This window comes from Bidens hawaiensis, unplaced genomic scaffold (genome assembly GCF_021521415.1).
Source record: "Bidens hawaiensis isolate Kalapana, Puna unplaced genomic scaffold, B.hawaiensis_p1.1 tig00009076_1, whole genome shotgun sequence".
Taxonomy (NCBI): Eukaryota; Viridiplantae; Streptophyta; class Magnoliopsida; order Asterales; family Asteraceae; genus Bidens; species Bidens hawaiensis.
In genome coordinates, this window is record NW_027491666.1 from 394,409 (window position 1) to 420,138 (window position 25,730).

A 25,730-nucleotide genomic window follows, 5' to 3' on the forward strand; every position below is an offset into this window, starting at 1 on the left:
TACTATTGTCGGTGAGCTGTCACCCTGTGATTGGTTCATGGGCTGCTTTTGTCAGATCTTGTCTATTTGTCCATACCTTGGCAGGTATAGTACAAAAGATCTTCTAGAAGCGTACGGACTGGCTCTTTTGGGCGGGAATATTCCCGCCCTGCTCATTCCTTCTTCAGGTGACACTGCTGAAGTATAAGAGTTAGTGCCTTATGCGTGTAGCCTTACTGTTAGTGCGGGTAGCCTTCCTTCTTGGCTTGTACCCATAGCTGCGGGAACAGGCAGGGTACTGTACCAAGGGAGGCTTTCCTGCGGGAACAGCTGGCTTACTGCGTGTAAGGTCTTCATCTCTCTGAGCATGGTGGGTCCTGTGGAACCAGTTGGTCTTTGCGCAGACATACCTCTTCAAGGTGTGTCTTGCGGGTCCAACATGGCTTTGCGGGGACCTACCTCTTCAAAAGGAAAAATTATGAACGTAGTAACAAGTACTTTGTGGCTGAGTTGTTACTTTAAAAGAAATAAGTTTGTTTTTATTTCTTTACAATGTTTAATAATAATGTTAAATGAACTTTAAGTAACAAGAAGTTATTAGAAGCACTATCGTACAAAACATAAAAAATATTTTTCAATATATTTCAAAATCCACAAATATAAATAAACAATTAAAATTTATTCATTTTCGTTCGTTTAACTATGCAAAAAAGATTCACATTCATGTTCATTGTTGAAAAGAGATGAACATGAATGGCCTCCTCGTCAAACTTTTTACAATCAGTTAGTTAAATGTTCAATCATGTACAACCCTAATTGAATTATGCCAAAAGGCTCAAAACCATTGTCGCGATGATATCATGATATACCATTACATGCTCAATTGATTTGACGTAGCTGCAATGAAGAAGCACGGATCTGAACCCGGATGGGTTAGACCGATGGTTCCATAGGATACGAGTCGGGCAGCTATACACGATAATACGAGTTTATCTTCACAAGTCCGATGATGGAAACCTGCAAACAACCACTGTGAGCTCGTTACGAGAAGGACTAAGGGGGGTCTCATAACCACCATCCGGCATGAGAAGAAGTATCGTTCTTAAAGAGAGAAAGTACCTTAAGTAATTGGAGTGATATGTGATGTGTGAATGAATACCTTGTGATGACGAAGGAGGTATTTATAGCCGAAAGGTAATGAAATATTATTGATACAACTGTCCATTTCTATAAGATGCTTTTTGTATCAACCTGGACACGTGTTCACATGTGATCGGATGAGATATCTGGCCATGTGCATGGTTATAACAACCTTGCCAGCTGTTCTTCTCTGATTGGCTGTTGCTTCACGTGCTTTCCAAGGAAAAATCTTCGTGTAAATCTTCTAGAAGGAAGTCAGTTACAAATGATTTGTTAACGTCACCCTCTAGTCATCTCTGCAGTTGGAAGGAATACCTTGCGGATGACTTCTGAGGACCACCTGATCGTCCCGCAGACGGTCTCTGGAGTTTACTCGTAATCTTCCTCTGACTTGAGTTTTGCGGGTGATGAGAGTGTTCCGCTGATGACTTCTAAGTAAGTCCTGAATGATCTGTGGGTAATCCTTTACTGATATTTAGGTCATTTTACTACCCTACCTCTATAAGTCCCTCCAGTCCATGTTCTTCCGTGTGAAGTTTCATGCAGGTGAAATTTTAGACTTAAAGATATTTTATGGGGATTTTTGAATTTTTGCGTGTGTTGTGGAGATTTTATTTTCTTGAAGGATAACCATGAAAAAGGACGATGTGACAGTTCTACAGGCGTCATATGGTTGATGTGACGTCTGTGCCGGCTGTCAACTGTACGTTTTTGTACCACTTTTTTCGCTTTTTTGGTTTTCCCGCGTTATGTGGCGTAATCTTATTGGACACTTCGTTTCTCTCTCTACTGTCACACTCCCATCGCATTAACTGCGATGGGTATAAATAGGACTCTTGAGTTTCATTTGAATCATTTATCTTTTCTATAACTTCATCTTCTTCCTTATTTCTTGCAAACCAGACACAATTCTCCCCTTTAGTCACCATTGCTCATTGTCTTTCTTTTCCATCTGGAACAATTTCCGATACTCAGAAGACGTCATCGTCACCTTTGGTGGAATCGAAAGAGATTTCCAGGAAGAGATCCGAATTTGAAAAACTCGTCTCTACATATGGCCTTGCGCCGGAGTGGGGGCCAGAATATCCTATCGCCGGATCTATTGCCAATAAACCTCCGGCCAGGAAGATGGCCTTATACACAAAGTTCTTCACCACCAGGAATCTTAGGTTTCCGATAACCAAGTTCCTGGGCAACATTCTAACCTGCCATGGGATCCATCTATCCCAGCTGCAACCGTTTGGACTCATTTGAATTCGTCATTTCGAATTCGTTTGCAAAGCCAACAACATTGTGCCAACGGTGGAAAAGTTCGTCGTTTTTTACAAGATGTACGTGCGGGGGAGCCGATTCAATTCTTCCACTATTGCGAAGAGGTTTGTTGGCATCGAACCTCCCCGTAGTGCCTACGAGTGGCGCACCAAGTTTTTTGGATCTCTGAGAAGGTGATTTCTATAGCCATGGTGCACCGCCTGCTCAACGAAGAGTTCCCAGATTTAAATGTTGCACGACATGAGGGACAGACATGGATCAACACATTGCTTGAGACGCCTACCCCAATGCGAGCAATAGATAAAGGTGCCCTTGTTTGGGCTGGAATGAGCAGCATATGTCCATACCCAGAGTTTGAACTGTTCTTTTAGAACGCGGACGGGAGAAAGTAATCTATTTTCTACACCTTCTGTTTTTGAATTGCATCCTAAATTTTCATTCGTGCAGTGTTTGTAGGTGAAGGATCAATGTTGAACACACTGGTTTGATAAGGCGGTTGGGTGTATGCAAAAGCGCTCGCGTGACCCTAGTGCCCTTCCGATCTTGGACAAGACCCAGGATCATTTATTGTTTCCAAGTGACTTGCGTTCTGAACTTGTGGTTTCAGAAGCAGTCTACGAACTAGGTGTGTTTTCGTTAAACCCTCGTACTTTGAATGCGTTGACTTCAGACGGGGTGATCGTGCTTCTGTCCTCAGAAGAACATTATACTGATGATTCCTCTGAAACGTCGGCTGCTATGCGTGCCTTAGCAGACCTTGAGCGGAAGAGGAAACATCGCTCCTCTAAAGCGGATGACCAGATGGAAGCCACGCTGACGCTGAAGTGGAGCCGACAAAGAAGAAGTGGGCATCCGACCCTAAGAAACACAAAAAGGTCTATCTTGAGGACCGAGCTAAGGAGGTCGCAATACGGCCGTCTCTGCATAAGTTTCCTTTTTTTTGTAACACATTTACTATCTTCCACAGGAACAACTTCACCCACCAAAGGTGCAATATTACAGGATCCGCCATCTCTGCCCGCAACATTTATCATACTCGATGACGCGTCCTGTTCAAAGGGGAAGGAACCAGTCCAGGACATTGAGGGTCCAAAGACAACAAAGTCTCCCCATGCTTCTCCACATTTTCCCCTGCATTCACCTCCAAATTCACCTCCGCATTCACCTTTACATTTCTCCTATTCCTCACCATTGCATCAATCAGGTGGTGGAGGAACATCCGAATCTTTCGAGTCACAGAGGTTCCATCGCCCTTCTGACGCATACTACTATAGGACGGCTAACCCCGGTGAAGACGACCACTTGCATATACCACGTTGGACTCTAGTCCAAGGGTCGCGCTTCACCGACGCAGAAACCTGTACTGAATTTCTCAGTTATGATATCCCGCCGGCTGAACGTTCGTTTCAGCGTGGGAGTTCATGCCATGATCTTGCCCGTAGTTTTAACTTTGTTCTAGCCAACACTGTGGAAAACAGGAAAGAAATTTTTCAAGAATGGCTCTCTATGGGAGAGAGGTGGGGTGAAATGTCCAGTCAAATAGAGGGGGCAAAGACGGTCGCTGACGATCAACGTTTAGAAGCCAACAATGCAAAGTGGAAGCTAAAGGACGTTGAGATTATCCTTCAAACAGAGAAGGACTGTCAGGTTGCTGCAGCTCGCGGATTGGAAGAGGCATGCAAAAAACAAAATGCCATTCTTGCCACTGCCCGTGAAGAGACTAAGCGGAAGGAGGCTGACTTGGCGAAGGTTTTGGAAGCCAACGCGGAAATGGAGAGTCAGACTACCACTCAAGGCGTTGTGATTTAGTCATATGAGGAAGAGGCGAGGTTGCGGAAAGAGCAAGCGGATGAGATGACAAAACGCATGGAGGAGCTGAGAACTGATAATGTGAAGCTTGTGAAGGCGTATGATGAGCTTGAAAAGAAATCTAAACAATTTGAACAAGATAAACGCTGGTTGATGTCTGGGGGCCTTGCACATGTATGCTTCCCTTTTGTTTTTGATAAGTTTGTGACACACATTTGACTATTGCTTCTTGCCAATCTTGGTAGGTGGACTACATCAAGGATAGGCAGGAGTTGGGTGATTGTCTTGCTACTTTGCTCAATGCCTCCACACAAACCGGCCGCAAGATTGGTTTTGAGGAAGGTGTTGAGTACATGACGGCTCAACGTCATGTTGAAGAGCATCCTCTCCACGGCCTTAATGTTGCAGGGGACTACCGTAAGAAGATGAAAGCTTACGGCGATCTAACTTTCCCTCTTCAAGGTATGATCCCTGAGTTTTCCGCGAATGATGATGGAGTTCAACATTTAAAGGAATTTTTAAGCGGGCCCTCAGATGACACTTCTACTCCACTTGTTTCTCCAAAATTAGACACTCCTCACGCTCAAGATCAAGAAGGTCCATCTGCTCAGGATCCAGTAGCGTAGGTTTTTGAAATTGTGATTGAGGAAGTCAGTTGTAATCACCATATTTTGTAATCCCCTTTTGACATATATAAGAAGTATTTCTTACTTACACTTTGTCTTATTCACTAAATAATATAAATGTTAGTTTTAGGATCTTCTTATATACCAATAAAGGAATATTCAACCAGTATTATGGCATTAAGTTTTATGCGGGTCACTTCTAGCATGCATGCATGCCAGGAATAAAAGTTTAATGACGCGCGGGTCACCTATGGCACGTAAGCCAAGGATAAGTTATTTACAAATGGGTCACTTCTGGTACGCAAGCTATGAAAAAGTTTATTGATACGCGGGTCACTTCTAGCACGCAGGCCAGTGATAAGTTTATTGACACGCGGGTCACTTCTGGCATGCAAGCCGGGAAAAAGTTTAATGAAACGCGGGTCACTCCTGGCACGCAGGCCAGGGATAAGTTTATTGACACCCTGGTCATTCTAGCACGCAGGCCAGGAAAAAGTTTAATGACACGCGGGCTGCTTCTGGTACGCAGACTAGGAAAAACTTTACTGACACGCAGGTCACTTCTAGCACACAGGCGAGGAAAAAGTTTAATGACACGCAGGTCACTTCTGGCATGCGGGCCAGGAAAAAGTTTAATGACACGTGGGTCACTTCTGGCACGTGAGCTAGGTATAAGAATGATTTGTATACAAGGTATTTGCCGGTAAATGATTACTTAAAGAAAAATGGCACGCAGGCCAATTTACAATATAATTTTCAACATAAAACGGCATGCAGGCCAAAATTAAAAATAACTTGTAACTCTTTACATGTAGCACTTTTTTAATTGGGAAACGTTCCACGTTCTTGAGATTTTAGTTCCTTCTAATTTCTCTAACTTGTAAGCACATTTGGATAAAAATTCTTTCACCCGATATGGCCCTTCCCAAATTGGAGCAAGTTTGCCTAAAGGTTCTTGTCTTGATGCCTCGTTATTGCCGAAAACAAAGTCTCACGCATAGAACTTACAAATTTAAACCCTTGAATCATAATACTTTTGAAGTTGACATATATAATTGGTTTCTCGAATCAGTGCCAACTCTCGTCTTTCTTCTAGGAGATTAAGGTTCAAAGTAACTCTTCCTCATTGTTAATAACGGATAATGTTCTTGCGGATGGGACCCCAATTGTCACACCCCAACCTACGGCGGAAATGTCGGGGCGTGAGCTGATTGCCACAGCTCTCAAGATACTATCAAGAAATTATAAAACGACAATATCTATTTAATTTATTTATTATCAAACAACATATAAATACAACAAAAATAAAGAACATTACAAACACAAAACCAACTATTCTTGTATATGTTTATTATCATAAAGTCATCTCTACATGAGCTTCAGTTCGAAAAGCAATCCAAATCTATAACCTGCAGATGCGTACAAAATATATATTTGTCAACAACACATGTTGAGTGAGTAAAACATCAGTTTAAGACACAACAGTAATAATATATAATAAATAACGAAGGATGCAAACTGTTCCTGTGAGATAAACAGTTAAACCATAACACATACACAAACAATCAACCATAACGAAAGGGCTAAACCGTTGCCATGCGAATGGGCATTGGCTACCAAAAATGAGGTGTCGGTGAAACCATTGTCAATGCGTCGGACGCCGGCCACTACGACGGTCCTATGATCATACTAGACTGAAAATATGTTGGACCTCTCCGAATGCGATTCAAGTAAGCAAGTAAGCAAAAAGCAAGTTAGGCATAAACTGATATACACACAAGGATTAAACAGTTGTGGTTTTGAATACTAGATAATAGATAAATAATTTGATAAATTGTACGCAAGTGTCCCCAAAACATTGGAAAACAAGTAAAATAGGGGAGTGATTACTCACTTGATAAGAGGAACGAACTTAAAATGATGATGAGAGAATGATGAACCATTTGGGATACTCCGACAAGGATTCCTAGCTAATTATAATAATATAAATTAATTATAAATGTTATAACATAATTTAGTGAATCAAGATTTCAATGCGATTAAGTTAATTTTGGGATCGAGCTGTTACTGATTGATTGATTGAACTCTACGGTGATCGTTATTGGAAAAACAATATTATTATTCATGCTATATTTATTTTATTATTATTATTATTATCAAGCTGTAAGATTTTATAGTATATACAATATATAAATAAAATATTTAAACAATTAATCATACTTTGATAAATTATATAATAATGTTTGATTTAATTATTTATTTTAAATTCCCACCGAACACTTGCTAATAAGGTTGATAAAAATATATTAAATATGTTTATTATGATTGTTACATTTTCGTTTAAAAAGAATACACATATATATAATATAACAAATATAAAAATTTATGAAAATGTTCAACGACAAGAAACGTTAATAACGGTGTTCGGGTTTTAATAAAATAGCGTCGGTTTATTGTTTAATATATACTTATAATATATATTTATATACACACAATAATATAATCAAATTATAAAGATGTTCAACGACGAGAAACATCAATCTTGGTGTCGGGTTTTAAATAAAGTAACGATGATTTATTATTGTGAAAACAAATATATAATTATAATACATAATATGTAACCGAAAACTTTTAATGAGGTTTGACAAGAACATAAATTTCACGATATCGGTTTTAATAAAAATAATGTTTATTTGATAACTAGTATTAATTATTATTATCTTATAAATCATTTACACTAAAAAATATTAAATAAATGAAGAAAAATGGCCATATCCGGCAGCTGCCGGATTCCAACCCGGGCAAGTGGTCGGCAAACCCTTTAACCCACAAGAGCAACCAACTGCTCCAAACTGTTAATTGGGTAAAAGCTCTAAACGTTTAATTATAAACATAAGTGACCAGATCCCCCAAATCAGCATAAACCCTAAATCCTAAATCGATTAATACGATCCAAGATTGTTCAGTTAACAGTAGGGCTTTTGAAAATAACCTCAAAACGAGCATAACCATATATATAAATACCTCAAAATAATGATGAACATGGTGTCTATTGGGTCGAGGCAACGACGGCGAAAAGATGATAAAGAACACCAACAAGAAAACAAAGATAACGGAATTAATCATATGGGTTTTATTGGCGACGGGGAGAAGGTGCTTCCTGCAGATTTAATTGAGTTTTAGTGGCCTCTATCTTGTATATCACGAATCCCCTATGACGGGTTGGTTATAATTAAAATACGCGTCGTAAATGATCTATCTAACATAATTAGTTGGGTCGGTGTGCCGATTATGGAATGGTTAACAATATGCATTAATCAATTTCCAAGTTTAGAGTGTGAATTAAGGTTCAAGAAATCAATTAGGATCATTGGGTACAGGTAAACGGGTTTGAATAAGGGTTTGGGTAATTGAGTAAAAGTATTATAATATATTAATTATCCAGATTTGCATAAATGGCCCCTACAGTTTAAGTGAAGGTGCAAAGAGGTTAAAACTATAATTTAGGGTGTAATTTGTATATGAATGAAAGTTATTTTGATAAAATAAATAAATACAATAAACAATAATAATAAAATATTAATGACCCGATACACGCGATGCTTCGTTAATTAAACCCGATAACGAAAACGGGTCGGGTATATTTTATATGAAAAAATCCGAGTTGTTACACCAATCTCCGCGGGTATCATGGCTATAGTGCCATATGTCAAATTGAAAGGTGTTTCTGAATTGCTCGTCTTCTTTTGGGTTCTAAAGGCCCATAACTCATGAGGCAATTCATCAACCCATCTCGTTAGTTTAGTTTCCTGTCTTGACTTAATCTCATCTTTGATGGTTTTGTTAGCTCTTTCCACCTGGCCATTGTCCTGCGGGTGGGCTACAGATGTGAACACTTGGCCAATTTGAAGTTCTTTCAGCCATGCCTATAATCCACCATCCGCAAACTGAGTTCCATTATCACTGACTAATGTCTGCGGACGACCAAAAGGACAGATAATGAACTCACACTAAAACTTCTTTACGCTTGCAGCAGTGATGGAGGCAACTGGCTTAGCTTCGACCCATTTGGTGAAAGAATCGATTACCACAATTAGAAACTTGACGCGTCATGTGGCTTTTGGGAATGGTCCCTTGATATCAATCACCCATTTCTGGAATAGCCATGAAGACGTTACTGGTACCAATTCATTTTCGTCCTTAAGGAACTAGGAGCATGACGCTAGCATGAGTCACATTTTCGTATTTCAACCACTGCGTCAACGTGCATCTTTGGCCAGTAATAGCCCGCATTCATGTAAGGCCCCGTTACCGGTACCTCACATTTGGACGTTGGATTTACTCATCAACATAGTTCTAATCATCAGAGTTAATAAAACATTCGCGGAATATAAAAACTTGTGTAAACATCTCATAACAAACCATAACTTGTCTTAAAACAACTTTTCGTCTTTCAAAATAAACAAGACATTAAACTTAAACATCTTGAGTCTTCCGATGTCAGCCTCTTATTCAATGCCACGTGTTCCCCTCAAGAGAGCTGTCTCATCCTACTCACCTGCGTGCATACTAAAAGTCAGCTACGCTGAGTGAGTTCTAGTTAATAACATAACATACTATGCATACATACATACATACATACATACATACATACATACATACATACTTTCATTCGTACATTCATAATTCAATTTCTACTTTACTTTATCCTATTCTGCCTCGGATTAGGGTCCGGTCCCATTTCTGCCATGAATATTATTAGGGTCCAGTCCCTTTTCTGCCTCGAGATTATTAAAGGGCTCGGTCCCTTTTCTGCCTTGGATACTATTAGGGTCCAATCCTTTTTCTACCTTTCTATCTCTTGCATACATAACATACATACACATCATTTATATCTCATACATAGCATTATAACTTGACAACGCGTGCAATATCCGAAGATCGTTCACGTACCGACAAGCAATCATTCTTACATTTCACATAATCACATAAGGCATACACTTATCACTTAGGATAAATGTATTAACAATCACATCGAGTATGCACACAGCCCCGAAAACATAACAAAGAAATGGGGCTAGAAACTCACCTGGATCTTGTTGCGTTCACTGTTAATCGTTATCCCCTTCTTTAATTGTGCACGGCTAACTGTATAACAATTACACGTATCAATCTAACTATCACTACCCATATCGCGTTTCTAGTTTAATTATTGCCCTCAACAAACGGGGTCCAGGGTCCCTGGCAGCAGGGTTCTAGGGGCGACAGCCCCTAGCGGGGTCCAAGTGGCAGAGCCCCTGGCTGGGGTTAAGCTGCCAGGTCAGCTTGGAAAAAAATTATTTTCATTAACTGTCTTAACACATTTTCCATTAGCATTTTAAATTATTTTCTAAGTTGGGCTTATTTGCTACGCCTAAGATAATGGGCTAGTTTTGTTTTAGATTGGATATGGGCTTAGTATTAGCCAAGTCAGTTCAACTGTTCCCTTAGGCCTCTGGGCCCAACTGGATTCAGGCCCAAAGCCCAACAGAAACTGGTCAGCCGAGAACCCTTTGGCAGAGAAGTCGTGACCGAGAACCCTTGCCACCGAGAACTCAATGGGTGATCGAGAACTCGACCGAGAACATCAGCGTTGACCGAGAAGATTAGTTTGACAAAGAACTCTCCTGTTTGATAGAAAACACTTGTTGACCGAAAACCCTTAGTTTTGAACGAAAACCTTCAGGTCTGGTGTTTTCAGCTCATTTTTCTCTCTTTACGTTTCTACCCTGATCAGTTAACTGTTTTATGGTTCAAATCATGAACTTTAACAACTTTTCTTTACCATTCATATCCGTTTTACACCCATTATCATCACGGCTTCAAGATCTAACCCATTTTAGACATAAAGCTTAAACCTTTATAGAGTTAAAACGTTATAGGCTAGATCTAGGGTTTATCTATAAGCCGAATACTACCATAAGTCTATTAAGTTCATTTTAATCATCAAGTTTGTATTTTTATGAAGCATTTAGACCCGATCTACTCTAGGGTTAAGTTTCATAGCAAACCGTTCATAAAAACGTAACCTTTAAGGTTAAAGAACATACCTTTAGATGTTTCTAACACTGTATTCTTGAGTTTTTTATTTGAGAGATTGGAAAAGAAAAGATAAGATTTTTTTTTTCATTCTTGAGTTTTTTCATTAAAAGAAAAGAAAGAGAATGGAAGGAAAAATTAAGCTTTTTTTCCTTCAAAACTTTCCTACCAAATATGGCCCGATTGTGAAGGAAAGTTTATATTCCATTACCAAATTACCAATTTACCCTATCTTAATTCTATTTTCCATGTTGTTATGAGGACATAATTGTAAAGTTACAATTTTTTTTTTCCTATCTTTTCCTTTCAATTTAACTCAAGAATGTAATAAACACTTTCTTTTATTTTAACTTGAGAATGCCTTTTAAGTATGTAATTTCTTTTCCTTTCTTCATCTATCCAATCTTATAATTTCTTTTCTTTGTATTTTAACCCCGAGAATGCAGTGTAAGGTCACGGCTAGCTTGATATGTGATCTTGGACTTGTTAGCTCACTTGTATGATCGAAGATTCTATGTTTTGACGCTTGGTTTTGGGGTTTCGGATGGTGGCCGACGGCTAGGGGTTATTAGGATTAAGTGTGTGTGTTTTAGGTGTAGGGAGAATAAGATGGATAATATGGATGGAAATGGAAATGATTAGGGTTTAAGGGGGTATTTATACTCCCTTATGCCCTTGGACCTAAGGCCCATCTCTCCTTTTTGGTCCATAATTACCTCCATATAATTAATTTACTTATCTTTCTCTTTTTTACTATTTTGTTATTTCTTTAATAACTCAAGTAAACTTCCCGACATAACAGATCGATATAAAATATTATTATTCAAAATTTTGGGATGTTATAAGTCTTCCCTCCTTAAAGAGGTTTCGTCCCCGAAATCTAACTATTACTTATACAGACTAGGGTACAACTTGTGCATATCATCCTCAGCTTCCCAACTGGCATCTGCCCCTTTGCGATGCTTCCATATCACTTTCACTAATGGGATGACCTTGTGACGAAGTTGCTTCTCCTTGCGATCAACAATCTGTACGGGTTGCTCAATGTAGTTCAGCTGTTCATCAACCTCAATGTCCATCAATGGCACGTGAGACGTGTCATCAGCTAGACATTTCCTCAAGTGAGAAACATGGAAGGTTGAATGGATTCCTTCTAACTCATCAGGTAAATCCAGCTTATAAGCCACTTCAACCACATGATCTAAGATCTTAAACGGTCCAATGTACCTCGGATTCAACTTCTCTCTCTTTCTAAAACGAATGATTCCTTTCCAAGACGAGACCTTGAGCATCACACTGTCACCAACGTTAAACTCAATCGGTCGTCGTCGCTTATCAGCATACGACTTTTGTCTGTCTTGGGTAGCCTTCATTTTAGCCTTAATCTGACCGAACTTTGAAGATGTCCCTTGAACCACCTCCAAGCTTCCCATTTCCTTCTGATCAATCTCTCCCCAATATACGGGAGTTCTACATCGTCTACCATAGAGCAGTTCAAATGGTGGCATACCAATACTTGAATGGTAACTGTTGTTATAGGAAAATTCTGCTAGGTGCAGATGATCATCCCAACTTCTGCAAAAGTCTAAAACACAAGTACGTAGCATATCCTCAAGGGTTTGGATCGTCCTTTCAGACTGTCCATCTGTTTGAGGATGATACGTCGTACTGATGTTCAATCTCGTTCCCATAGATTCATGGAACTTCTTCCAAAACCTCGAAGTAAACCGAGTATCTCTATCAGACACGATTGATAACGGTACTCCATGCTTGGTTACAACTTCTTTTATGAACAAGCTTGCAAACGTTTCTGACGAGATAGCCTCTCGTATGGGCAGAAAGTGAGCACTCTTGGTCAAAAGGTCCACAATCACCCAGATGGTATCATGATGCTTAGCTGTACGAGGTAGCTTAGTTATGGAATCCATGGTGATGTGTTCCTATTTTCACTCAGGTATCTCAAGCGGTTGCATTTTTCCATATGGTTTCTGATGTTCGGCTTTGACTTGTAAGCAAGTTAAGCACTTACTAATATAATCCACTACATCGTTTTTCATTCCTGGCCACCAATATTCTCTTTTCAAATCATGATACATCTTTGTTGCTCCTGGATGGATGGAGTATCTTGACTTATGCACTTCATCTAAGATTCGATCTCTGAGATCACCCTGGCGTGGGATCCACATACGGTCGAACCTAGTCTTAACACCATGAGTGTTTTCCATCAACTCATCTTGCTGGCCGTAAATTCTTTCCTTCTTTACTAACACTTCATCTACTAACACCTCTGACTGTACCTTAATAATTTCTTCAAAAAGACTTGAGTTCATAATCAGCTGGTATGACTTCACTGTTGCAACGACTTCCTCATTCTTTCGACTTAGGCGTCGGCGACCACATTAGCTTTACCAGGATAGTATTTAATGTCGCATTCGTAATCCTTAATCAACTCCAACCATCTTCGCTGTCTCATGTTCAATTCCTTCTGTTCGAAGAAGTACTTTAGACTCTTATGATCGGTGTAAATGGTATACTTAGTACCATATAATGTCTCCATATCTTAAGAGGATGCACTACAGCTGCTAGCTCTAAATCATGCGTCGGGTAAGTACTCTCATGAACTTTCAACTGTCTAGACGCATAGGCTATCACTTTCCCCGTTGCATCAACACGCAACCTAACCCACGATGCGAAGCATCAGTAGAAACAACCAAATCCTCGTCACCATCGGGTAAGGCAAGGATTGGAGCTTATGTGAGTCTCTTCTTTAACTCCTGAAAAGACTCTTCTTGAAACTTACCCCAACTGAATACTATCGACTTTCGGGTCATACCGGTCAACGGTGCGGCTATCTTGGAGAAACCTTCGATGAATCTCCTATAGTAGCCAGCTAGCCCTAGGAAGCTTCGTATATCAGTTGGATTATGTGGAGTCTTCCAATTCGTTATCGCCTCAATCTTAGCTGGGTCCACGGTAATACCTTCAGGATTTATTACGTGACCTTGAAATTGCACTTCTCGCAACCAGAATGCGCATTTCGAAAACTTAGCATACAATTTCTCTTTCTTCAGGGTCTCCAATACCTCTCTCAGATGCTTGGAATGATTAGACTCGCTTCTTGAATAAATCAATATATCATCGATCCTTGGCAGATGATATCTATTCTTTACCGTAAGCTTATTCAACTCGCGATAGTCTATGCACATTCTCATACTTCCATCCTTCTTCTTCACGAATAACACTGGTGCGCCCGACGGGGAAAAACTTGGTCTGATAAAACCTTTGTCGAGGAGTTTTTGCAGTTGGGACATCAATTCTTTCATCTCGGACGGCGCTAGACGGTAAGGTGCTTTCGTGACGGGTTGGTGTTGGTGCATTATGTCAGTAGTTCAGTATCTTGTGTTTTGTCTGTGTCTGTAATCATTTAGTTTGTTCGTTTTGTGGAATACTGTTTAGTATATGATCGCTTAGGATTTAGGCGAACTTGGGCACACAGCGAAGTTATGACAACTTCGCCTAGCATGTTAGGCGAAGTTGTCGAGGTGTATATATACCTCAACTTCGGGTTTTATGTTTAAGGTTTTTCTGGACGAGTTGTTTTGGTGATCTTGTGTATCACGTGTTGACTCTTCCAATACATCAAGTTTTATAGTATAATCTCGTGTGTTTGTATACATATTCAACGTATTATTTGTCTTACACTTGTATCGTATTACGTGGGGATTCCGCACCCTCGTGTTACGAGATATTCATGTGTAGATCCGGCTGGGAACCTACAATTGGTATCAGAGCGTTTTGCTCGTGATTGTGTGATTCGGGATTATCACACGGGTGTTAAGATTGTTCCGTTTGACCATTCACGGAACGAGTTTACGTTGAAATACCTCGTTTTTGTCTTTTGTCCATCTTCCCTCATCATATATACCTCCAAATCACCCTCGCGTCCCTCGTAATCAACCTAAATAAACCTGCAAAAATATTTGTTCTTCGGGCGAACTTGCCGTCACAAAACGTAGGGTTTAAGCGAAGTTAAGGTCCAGCGAAGTTGTACTAACTTCGCTATAGCTGTTCACGTAATTCTGTTTTTGATTCTTGAATCACCATTCTTTCAACTATGACTTTGTTAAACATCACAGAACTGGTAAAAATGGAGGTTGGAGCTGGTTCAGCAACTAAAGCTCCGAAACTGCTTAAAGGTACTGATTTCGTTGCATGGAAAGATAGATTTGAACAGTATGTGAAGTATCAAGATGCAAAGATGTGGGTTTGCATTCAAGACGGGTACGTTCCACCAACGTCCATGTTTGAAGTTCGTGAACAGATTAAGAAGTACAATAAGATGGAAGATGATGAAAAGAAAATGTACGAGGCAGAGAGTAAAGCGCATGCAGCTATTACAATGGCACTTCCACAAGAGATTCTTCATACCTTCAAAAAATACAAAACTGCTAGAGAGCTATAGGAAGCACTAGAAAATAGATATGAAGGAAATGTTGGGATACGTACCTTCAAGACAAAGCTGCTAAAACCCAATTCTCCGTATTCAAGTATCTGAAAAACGAATCACTTGATGATATCATCACACGATATTATCATTTGATGACCGAACTAAATAATTACTCCATTGAATACAAGGAAGAAGAGATAGTAGAGAAACTTCTTGATGCTCTCCCACCAAAATGGGAGATGTACACTATTCTGATGAGAGAAGATAAGGACTTTGAAAAGATTGATTTGGAAACAGTTGTCAATAAGTTACGAAATTTTGAACTCAGCATGGTTCGAAAGGAGACACCGGCTGATCAGGTTTAGGATCCGGGAATGTATGGTGCGAAAGTCACTCCAAACTCAAGTTCAAAATCAGAATCCACTGCCTACTACTCAAAGGGGGAATCAAACTCCTTTCCAGATGGTCATGTGATACTCAATATGGATGGAGACGTATGTTTCGTAGCAGGAGGTAGTAAGTCCTCAAAACCTCAAACTACAACTGGAAATTTTCTCATCCAATGCTCCAAACAATAACTACTCACAGATGCCCATGAGTGTAAAATCAGCTGAACAACAGTTTGCTCTCTATGCATCCTTCATTGCATCTTATGAGAATTACATCAAAGGTAAAATAGTCGACCCTGCAACTTTGGATGAAGACTATGATCAGATCGATGCTGATGATTTGGAAGAGATGGATCTGTAGTGGCAGATGGCTATGATAGTAAGAAGGGTAAAGAGATTTATGAAGAAAACGGGTAGAAAGTTCGTTGGAGAAAGACAAGGGTTTGATAAATCAAAGGTTCGCTGTTATAACTGTCAACAAAATGGTCACTTTGTTAAGGAATGTACAAATGAAAGAGTCGAACAAAGTCATAACAGGCCTGCTCAACAAAATGGGGGTGGTAGTGAAAATAGGGCTATGGTATCTCAACAGAACGGTGGATACAACTGGAATATACAAGTTGAGAAGGTGTTCGAACAAGCAAATCTAGTAAACATTAAAACTGGAGGAAGTGGGAGAGAGACGGGGGAAGATCAAGCATACATGGCAGAAGTGAACGATCAGCTCTCTGAGGTAAGTTCTGAAATTCATTGTGAACAATGTGAAAACCTGTCTGATCAATTGAAAACATTAACTGATTAGTTTGTTAGTTTGGATACTCAATTTAAAAACTTAAAAGAAGAACATCATTATTCTAAGACTAAAGAAAATAGTTACTCGGTAAAAATAAAAGCTAGTGAAAAGGATATCAGAAGTCTTAAAGCTAATCTAGCTGAAAAAATACAAGTGATTGATCTTAGTTATGAAGTGTTAGAAGAAAATACCAAAGGGGGAATTGGATAGCTGAAAAAGATAAACAGATAGCTATTACCAGGTAAAAGTGGTGGAACTGAACAGAAAAATTGAACAATTTAGAAATTCTTCGGCAATGTTAGATCACATCATAAGTGTTCATCGTTCCCCGGTTAACAAAGGGGGAATTGGATTTTCTGAAGTTCCACCACCATACAACAATAACTATACCTATGATCCTAGTAACTAGCAATCTTCAAATGTTGAGATTAGTCAGACAGTTCCAATCAAAATATCTGCTAAAGAAACTGAACTTAATAAGAGTGAAACAAGTAAGTCAAGTTCTAATGTCACAAGTTCTGTCTCTAGCTCTGTCTCGTCAGATTCAGACAAGTCGTCCGAATCGGGTGAGATAAAAGAAGAGGTTGTGTTACTAAAACAGGGGAGGACTATAAGTTTGATGAAAAGAAATCTTCCCTAAATCCATTCGTCCCACCATATGTGAGACAAACGGATAGTAACGCAACCTCGACATTTGCAACAACTTTTGAGATGAAAGTTCAAAACAACCAGAATAGGTCGAACAAAAATTGCTTTAGATGCAACAGGATAGGACATCTTGTCGCTGATTGTCCTCTGAAACAAAGAAAACCTAGAAATATGAGGCCTACTAAAACTGAGTACAAAACGAGTACTAATTATGATGCTGGTAAGAACACTAATTCACCAAATTAAATCATTGGTCTAATCCAAGATTTCAAAGGAATCAGTCTTGCTTTTTCCCAGTAAATTACCAAACTAATAATTATAATTCAATTAACTCACGAAGGTTTGGATGGCCTCATAGCCAGTCATCTAGAAGTTTTTCTTACAGAACTTATAGAAACTCTCCTCAAACTAACTTTGGGCAACCAAGATACTGGATGCCAGATAACTGATTTAATCAACCCAAGACCAGAAGGTCTTGGGTCCCAAGATTTTAATCTATTTCCTTAATTGTGCAGGAACAGTCAAACAGGGCTGTAAACAATATGTGGGTTGTTGACAATGGCTATTCCCGGCACATGACTGGTAACAAGAAATTGTTACGTGACTGGAAATATGTTCAAGGAGTAAGGGTTAGTTTTGCAGGGGAAAGTGGAGGAAGAATTAGTGGTATTGGGACTGTGACGAATGGAATAATAAAGTTGAAAAAAGGTGAATTTTGTGGAAGAGTTGAAGCATAACTTGTTGAGTGTATCTCAGATTTGTGATAAAGAAAACACTGTTCATTTTACTAAAGACGAGGCACTCGTACTTTATCCTGGTTTCAAGATACCAGAGACGTGGGTTGTAATGAGAGCTCCAAGAGAGAAGAACACGTATGTGATGGATATGAGATCAACCTAGATAATAACAGAAGAATCATGTCTCCTGTCAAAAGCAACAGAATCTGAGTCAGAACTGTGGCACAGAAGAATGGGTCATATACGTCTTCGTAAAATGAACTACATAGTCAAGAATGGGTTGGTACTAGGGGTTCCTTTGAAGAATTTCAATTTTGAAGACCAATGTGTATCATGCAAGAAAGGAAAATAACACAAGAAACCTCATCACTCCAAGAAGGTTAACTTAATTGTCAGCACCTTGGACCTACTTCACATGGATCTTTTTGGTCCTGTGAATGTAAAGAGTCTAGGAGGAACTTCATATTGTTTGGTGGTCACCGATGATTACTCTCGATACTCTTGGGTCTATTTTCTGAAGGCAAAAGATGAGACAGTTCAGTTGGTAATTAACTTGATTGCCAAGGTGGAAAATATTGTTGGGAGAAAGGTTAAGTACATCAGGAGTGATAATGGTACAGAGTTCAAGAACTATCAGATGGAGATGTTCTGCTTACAGAAAAGGATAGAGCATCAGTACAGCGCCCCATATACTCCGCAACAAAATGGAGTAGCTGAGAGGAAGAATAAAACGCTGATCGAAGGCGCCAGGACCATGCTGGCAGACGCTAAACTTCCCGTGGTGTTCTGGGCTGAGGCTATTGCTACAGCCTGTTATATCCTTAATCGTGTTTTAAATGTTAAAAGATTAAATAAAACATGTTATGAACTTATGCATGGTAGAAAGCCAAACTTGAAGGGTCTTGAACCTTTCGGGTCCCCTTGTTCGATATTAAAGACTAACTCTAAATTTGGTGAGAAAGCTGACGAAGGTATCATAGTTGGCTATGTTGTTGGGACACCCAACATGAGAGTCTTTAATCTATCGAACAGTAAGGTTGAGGTGGTCTGTAACACTGACATTACTAGTTACAAATCACCAAGGCCTAGCATGGGACCGGCAGAGGCTTTCGACTATGATAAGCTATTCAAATCTTTTAATGTTCCCTACTTGGATTTTGCAGACATTGATGAGAAAATGGCCTCACAGATACTGTATGATGACGAGGAGACCATTGTGCAACGTCCACAATATGATGAAAATCAACCAACCTCGTCTAGTGTGGTTGAAACTCCTGCTGTCTCGAATGAAGATGAATTCTACAATCCATTTCACACTAAACCTCAATCTCACACTGATGAACTTTCTTCAAATCTTGAGAATGATCTGGAAGTCGGTGCGATACAGACTACTAAAATTCACAAGAATCATCATTTGGAGAATGTGATCGGTAATCCTTCTGACGGTGTTCGTACAAGAAGAAGTTTGGATGAACACACATGTGTTTACGCAAGCATAAAAGACATGGGAATTATAAATGAATGCTTGTACACCTGCTACATCAGCCATATTGAACCAAAGAATTATCAAATGGCACTGAAGGATAGCTCGTGGGTTGAAGCCATGCAGGAAGAATTGGCAAAGTTTGAGAAGATGGAAGTGTGGCAATTAGTTGAGAAAACGCTAGAAGTAAACGCTATCGGTACAAAGTGGGTTTTTAAATGTAAGAGAGATGAGAAGGGGATAATCATACGGAACAAGGAAAGATTGGTAGTGAAAGGGTTTAATCAGCAGGAAGGAGTTGATTACAATGAAGTGTTTGCTCCTGTAGCGAGATTGGAGGCAATCCGACTGTTTTTGGCATATGCTACACACAAAGAGATGAAGGTGTTCCAGTTAGATGTGAAAAGCGCCTTTCTTTATGGTAAAGTCAATGAGGTGGTATATGTTGAACAACCCCTGGGTTTCCCTGACCCAGATTTTCCTGATCATGTGTACAAACTGAGCAAAACATTATATGGGTTACATCAGACTCCTCGTGCCTGGTACGCCACACTGTCAGACTACTTGCTGGAGAATGGGTTCAAGAAAGGAAAGATTGATAGTACGCTGTTTGTCAAGAGAAAAGAGGGAGATTTTATTCTCGTTCAGGTCTATGTCGATGACATCATTTTTGCTGCCTCAAGAGTAACTATGTGTCAGGAATTTGAAGCGATCATGAAAAAGAGGTTTGAGATGAGCGCCATGGGCGAATTAACTTTCTTTTTGGGATTTCAGGTTGATCAAAAGAAAGATGGTATGTTTATTCATCAAACGAAATATGTCCATGATATGCTAAAACGCTTCAAGATGGATGATAGTGCACCATTTGACACTCCAATCTGTGTCAACCACAAACTGGGTGCTGATTCCGACAGTGATGAAGATGTGGATCCAACTCAATATCGAGCAATCATAGGTTTTTTAATGTATCTAACTGCATCTAGACCTGACATTATGTTTGCAGTTTGTCTTTGTGCTCGTTTTCAGGCAAACCCGAAGGAATCCCACATGATGGGAGTGAAGAGAATCTTGCGGTATCTCAAAGGAAAGCCTAAATTGGGACTATGGTACACGAAAGGGGGAGAACTGAATTTGGTAGCTTACACCGATTCTGACTATGGAGGTTGCAATCAGAACAGGAAGTCAACAACTGGTGGATGTCAGTTTCTCGGAGGAAGATTGGTGTCGTGGCAGTGCAAGAAGCAGACCTCAGTAGCCATTTCCACCTTCGAAGTAAAGTACATGGCAGTATCAAACTGCTGCTCCCAGGTTTTATGGATACAACAGCAATTGCGCGATTATGGTCTGAATTTCACTCAAACTCCTATTTTCATTGATAACACTGCTGCAATCTCAGTAACTAACAATCCCATTAAACACAGTAAAACTAAACATATTGACATTCGTCATCATTTTATACGGGATTGTGCTGAGAAGAAATTAATTGTGCTTGAAAAGGTTGATTCACTGGATAATTTTTCCGATCTTTTTACTAAAGCGTTTGACCGATCCCGTTTTCAAAATCTTGTTGAGCTTAATGGGATGATCAATACCGAGTAACATTGTTTTCTGTTTTACAGTAAAAAAAAAAACCATCACTATCACTTAAAATTATGTTGGTTGCTCAGGTTTGAAGGACATATCTAAAGATATGGTTGGTCCTTACTTCTACTTGTAGATTGAGGATTGCCATTAACCAGATGACTGAAAGTGACCGGTGCGGTTTATGATGGGTTTTTATTCTTTCGCTTAAAATTAGTCGTTCATACTTAGTTAGAAGGACACATACTCGTATGTGGTCGGTCCGGCTGATCCATTGGATCTTCAGGACAGCCGTTTACCTAAAGACTTTGACTTGATCAGGGCGATAGAATTAAAAATTTTTTTTATGGGAGATGATATAATTTTTCAAGTCTATAACTTTGTAAGAAGTTTCAATACGGTGCTAAAATGAAAATTGATCCAACCTTGGAAAGTGATAGATAAACTGATATTGTGTGCTTAACTGGTGAAGTTATTAGGCCTAAAAGACTCTAGAACAGTCATTGTATGTTATGGTAGCTTTCTATGGTGCGTAAAAGTAGAAGTGATACAAACTAAATCTTCTCGAATTAATGTGGAGAATCATTCTGAATTGTGCATGTCTCCATATACATCTTTCCGAATGATAGGCAGAAAAGTGATTACCAAGTCATACACGAGCCCGTGAGTGTTCTGATTCCCGCGAAGATAGTGTTAAGTACCTGCAATGATCCAGATTCGGGACTTGCAGTTGTCTTTAATTTGAAGTTGTATTAATGTCTTGATTTGTATCAGTATAAAAAAAAAATCTCTCTAGTTATTATTATTAAGCCTTCTGAAGCTTATGTTATTACAAATATCTAGAAAGAGGCTAGAAAGAACTTTTCAAGTATAATAAAGAACGGGAAGATGACTCCGAAGATAGACGTGTGCTCATTGTTTAATCAGACACTACGGGTCGAAGTCAACTCGGGGTGACTTGGGAAAGCCAAATACGCTTTGAGAATAGATAGGAGATACCACAATCTCTCATGTGATGTCCATCTAAATTTTGAGCTTAATTGAACCTAATCCGTATCACAGAAGCGATGAAAACCATACTAAGTTTTATACCTGCCTACAGCCTGCTTCTTTATGTCATAATACCGCTGAACATGGATCTGAGTGACAGCCACTTGATTAGTATGATTCCTGTTAGGATCTTTTCTAAAACATGAAGGCTCTCGTCAAGACTGAAATTTGATCCCGTTTATTCTATTATTCAAAATTTTCGCTATGTATTTCATATTATGGTTTAAATTTCTAAACTTGGGTTACTTGGTTCTTTGATCGTTAAGTTTAAATCTTTTTCGGAGAATTTTAAAATGTGTTTCTGGTTTTAAGTTACATCGGGCGAATTTAACTTAATGGCGAAGTTAATTGGTGAGCGATGTTTTCTGTGGAACAGTTATCCAAGTACGCGAAGTTGACCTCGCATTGACTGAGCGAAGTTGATGTTGGGCGAAGTTAACACAACTTCGCCTCTGGGGCTTCTCTAAACTATTTAAAGGGACTCAGTGGTCAAACTAGTCAAATTATTTTCAACCTCTAACCCTCGGCAAACTTATACACTCGAATCACCCTCATTATAATCTGTTTTCTTCAGTGATTAAAGATTCGCTGTATCATAGTGTCTCATAATTCTTATTATCTGGTTGCTAATCGGGTCTGCAATGTATGTTATTGCTCTTGTTCTTAATCAAACCCTATATATCCATGTTTCGTTCGATTAAGGTTGTTTTATGTATAACAGGTTCATTCTTTACCTTAATCGCCTATATACCCATCTTCGCCTAGCCTCTGATTGCTCCTTTTTGGTGTCAAATCGAATTGTTGATTTACGTGATGAACAGAGGCGAAGTTAGGCGAAGTTAGGCGAAGTTAGGATTGGGTGAAGTTAGGGTTAGGCGAAGTTTAGGTTAGGGCGAAGTTAGCACTAAGCGAAGTTGTCATAACTTCGCCCGTGTAACTATGATCTTACTACCTTCTAAACCTGGTTTCCCCTGATCTAGCGAAGTTAAATATTTTTCAAGTATACAACTTCGCCACATCATAACTTCGCTCCTGGTAACAGCGAAGTTATGACCTATTGAGGTACTGATCTAACTTGGCTCGTTTGTTTTGCAGATATGGCTGCTGTGGCAGGTGCTGGTGGCGCTGGTGGTGATGAAGGTGGAGATAATAATAGACAGTTCTTTCCGGGTCACAACATGTATATCACTTTGGATCCGGATGCCCGTGGTATAGACGACTATCGTGAGATCATTTCATTTCTCGTTCGCTCACGTATTTTTCACGCCATCACTACTACTCTTCCCATTTCACTACCAAATATTGAAGACTTTTGGAGAACCGTTGAATATGACTGTAGGGTTGATCCTCCGGTTATGCGTGCCACTGTTAATAATCAAGCGATACAGTTCTCGGCCGATCAAATTAGGGTAGCTTTACAGTTTGGGGCTGAAACTACTGACGATCCTACTGAGTTTTCGGCCACTTTCCGAAATGGTGCTTTTGTTCGTATGGGGTATTCGGGTCCTTTGGAAGATTCTCAGAGACGAAAGGGGTTTCTGCTAGATCAGTGGCGGTTTCTTATGCACGTGATAATAGTATGCATGTCCGGTCGGAAAGCTGGTACAGATGGTATGGGTGCAACTATGCAATCGGCAATGACTGCATTGACTTACAACAAATCTTATAGCTTCAGTCAGATGATTTTTTATGAGATTGATCATCAGAGGCGTGCTGTTACTCGGGAAAGGTTTTTGATGTATCCGAGATTCTTACAGATGATACTCAATCATGTGGCTCAAAACTTGCCACAACGACGTCTCATTTCCTTTGTTGAAAGTGTTTCCAAGCGAATTTTTTCTCAATGTAAATCTTTAAGTGCATGTAGCAGGGAAGCGTTACGCCCGAGGCACACGGCCTTGTTTGGTTATTTGGTGAATTCTGCGTATGTTGCTCCTTCAGGTGATGGATTTCTTGATCCGGCACCGCAACAGGCAAATGTTCCTCAACCACCTCTTGTGGTTCAACCACCACCCGTTGTACAAGAAGCACCGCCTGCTGATCCTGTTGCCGCTCCGAAAGAACAGGTTGACCTTGAAGTTGCCTTTGGAGGGCAAGGGTTCTTTGACATGGAACAGATTCATCCAGCTACTGAAGTTCAAGCCTCAGTAGCTGAGGCGTCAGGGGTAAATATTCCATGGTCACTACATCTGTGGCGGATTCGGAGAGAACTGACTCTGATTCGTCTACTGATGATATCGTTGAAGCCCAACAAATTCTTGCTAGACAAGAAAGAATACATGGCAAGCGAAAGAAAGATTCAGATGATAGCGAATCTGATTATGAGGAGGATTTATATCGGATGGTACTAAGATCAAAGAAGGCAAGGGATGGTGAAAGTTCAAGAGTTGGTGAAAGTTCGAGGGTTGTTCGTTTTTCTCCACCCTCATTATCCGGTATGACTTTGTTTCCAGCTTCTTCGACTGTCACATTGCCGATAACCACAAATGTTCCTTTGGTGACAACGTCGTCATCTTTTGGTACTCCTCCAACTACGTTTCAATTTACTGCTCCAGAGATAGTATCCTTACCACCTCCTACTCTTACTCCATCGGAGGTTGTTGCGAGATTTGTTGACTCGAAGTTGGTTGCTACTGCGGGGTTACCTGTTTCAATACCACCTGCGGTTACTATTCAGCCTACCTCAGATATACCAGCTAGTTTGGGAATTCCTCCACCGTATGCTCAAGATATTTCTCACATGCGGTTTGATTTTGATGCTACTTTGTCGGATTCTGAAAGGATAGCGGCTCTTGAACGGGTAGTTGCTGAACAGTCAAGAATCAATCTCATACAAACTCAGGCTATCCAGCGGCTTTTGGCAGAGAATCAGATACAATCTTCCCTCCTCGTTGAACATGGTAAACTCTTTGATGCTCTTAAACAGTTCTTAGCATCTCAGGGGGGAGACGAGCTACAAGGGTGATGAATTAAGTACCAAGAAGAGGCAAGACAGAGACGATGATCCCAATGCATCGAAAGGTGCAGGTGGTGAGTTTCCAAGAATTGAACAAACTCTTGGGACTTCCACGTCTCAGGGGGAATCTGCGAGTACATCAGGTGGTACAGGTGGTGAGAATGTGGTGGTTGTGGATGATGAAGAAGTGTTGGGAAACGATGATGAGTTAGTCGATGATGTGCTAACAATTGATGAGATTGAAAAGATTGGGGAACAGATAGAGATTGATAGTGAATTAGAAGAAGGGGAGATTGTTGATGATGGTGTAGAGCATGATATTCCGAATGTTGAAAAAGTGAACTTGAGTCAAGATGCAAATGTGTCAGATGAGTCTGAGTGGGAAGAACAGCCGAGATGGAAAAAAGGCTGTGCTCAGTGGTTCTTCAAGATGAAGAAGCCCGCGGTACCAACCATGTTTAAAAAGAGTTACAACATCAAGGGGTACGCTGAGTCAAAGAAAGGTATCATTTGCTGGCTGTATGACGAGCAGTTAAAGTTGTTGTTGGTGCATAGATGTCAGTAGTTCATATGTCTAATGTCTGTAATCGAGTCTGTAATATTGTGTGTGTATTTGTTTGTAAAAGCGAAGTTGTTGACAAGTTCGCTTAGGCGAACTTGTTAACCAAGCGAAGTTGTTGACAAGTTCGCCTAGGCGAACTTGTTGAACGAGCGAAGTTATAGACAACTTCGCCTGAGGCGA